The sequence below is a fragment of the Symphalangus syndactylus genome, chromosome 7 (genome assembly GCF_028878055.3).
Source record: "Symphalangus syndactylus isolate Jambi chromosome 7, NHGRI_mSymSyn1-v2.1_pri, whole genome shotgun sequence".
NCBI lineage: Eukaryota > Metazoa > Chordata > Mammalia > Primates > Hylobatidae > Symphalangus > Symphalangus syndactylus.
Genome location: NC_072429.2, coordinates 70,818,283 through 70,820,345, shown reverse-complemented (window position 1 = coordinate 70,820,345; position 2,063 = coordinate 70,818,283). Strand labels below are relative to the sequence as shown.

Below are 2,063 nucleotides of genomic sequence, written 5' to 3'. Positions count from 1 at the left end.
AGGCCATCACTAAGAAAAAGAAAAGCAAGCCACAGACTGGGAGAAAATATTTGCAGAGAACTCGTATCCAGAACATACATTAAGAACTCCTGTACCTCAAATAGCAGAAAGATACATACTCCATGAAAACTGGGCAAAATATTTGAATAGGTATTTCATAAAGGAAGATGTACGAATCATTAATAAGCACCTGAAGAAGGTCTTACCATCTTCAATCATTAGGGAAATACAAATTAAAAGTGCAATAAGATACAGCTATACACAATAGAATAGAAAAATTCTACTTTTTTTGTGTAAATTCATTGCTATCCTTCTTCAGACTTACATTTGATTCTATCTTAGATTTACACGAGGTTTTAATTATTTTAATTCCTTCAGAATTATTTAAATCAGTTTTATTTTTGGAACACTTTTGATTAGCTTTCTTAGTTTCTTTCTTTTTCTCTCAACTAGATTTTTAAAATCGATTTCTTTTTTAGTCTGGGGTTTTTATCTTCTTTATTTTCTTTTGTTTCAATGCTTTGCTATCTTCATTAGAGAGATTGGAATCAGAATCTGAAAGGTCATAAAAATGTTTCAAATCCTCTCTAGTGCCGTGGTTAATGGGGCGCCCTCTTTTATCCACAGCATAGTTCAACTTGAACTTCTTGTCATGAAACATGGCTTGAAATCTCTTGTCAATTTTGACTTTTCGATCCTCTTCTGCCATTTCCCAAAATCTCGGGTCCTTTGCAACCCGTCTAAACCTCTGGTCACTCATTATTTCTTGTTTGGATGACATTTTTAATTTTTAATCTTGCTGAACAAATGCTTGAAGAAACCAAATACGTCCGGAGTTAAACAGCAGACATTTATTGTCTCACAGTTCTGGAGGCTAGAAGTCTGAGATCAAGGTGTCAGCAAGGTCAGTTCCTTCTGAGGCTGTGAGGGAGTTTACGCTGGCTTCTAGGGGTTTGCTGGCAATCTTTGGTCCTCCTTGGCTTGTGAATACATCACCCTAATCTCTGCCTTCATGTTCATGTCATTCTCCCTATGTGTTTATCTGTCTCTATGCCCCAATTTTCCCTTTTTATAAGGACAAAGTCATATTGGATTAGGCCCACTCTAGTGACCTCATCTTACCTAATTACATCTGCGATGGACCTATCTCCTAATAAGGTCACCTTTTGAGCTATTGAACATTAGAATGTCAACATATTTCTGGAGGCTGACACGATTCAACCCATAAAAACACCAAATGTTAATGAGTATATGACAAAATCAGAACTTTTTTATGTTGTTTGGTGGGAATATAAAATGGCACAGCCACGCACAGTGGCTCATGCCTATAATCCCAGCACTTTGGAAGGCCAAGGCAGGTGGATCACCTGAGGTCAAGAGTTCAAGACCAGCCTGGCCAACATGGCGAAACCCTGTTTCTACTAAAAATCCAAAACTTAGCCGGGCAGTTGGCATGCACCTGTAGTCCCAGCCACTTGGGAAGCTGAGGTAGGAGAATCACTTGAACCTAGGAAGTGGAGATTGCAGCAAGCCAATGTTGCACCACTGCACTCCAGGCTGGGTGACGGAGGAAGACCCCATCTTAGTATAATAATATAATATAATATAATATAATATAATATATATAATATAATATAATAACTACTTTGGAAAATATTTTGACAATTCCTTACAAAATTGAATATTTACCTAGCTTACAACCCAGCAACTCCACTAGTAGCTATTTTACCCAGTGGTTTGCTGGATAAATACAAGCTTGTATGAGCTGATTGTAATTTTTTTTTGAACTTTATTTTTATTCAAGGGAAAACATTTATATCTACACAAAGCCTTGTAGAAGAGTGTCCATAGTGACTTCATTTATAATATCCCCCAAACAAAAACAACCCAACTAGCCAAATATCTAATTATTCAACAAGTAAATGAGTTCTCAAGTTGTATACCCATGTAATGACAAACTATTCAGCAGTAAAAAGGAACAACATTTACTATAAAATAAATCATATAAACTTATTTTAAAATAAATTATATTAAAAACAAAGGAAATAAATACTCAAAACATC

The 2,063-nt window shown here is 35.7% G+C and overlaps 1 pseudogene; it reads right to left on the bottom strand.

Moving 5' to 3' along the window:
• Positions 1-280: 280 nt before the first annotated feature.
• On the bottom strand, positions 281-781 carry LOC129485744 (ESF1 homolog; annotated as a pseudogene).
• Positions 782-2,063: the final 1,282 nt, after the last annotated feature.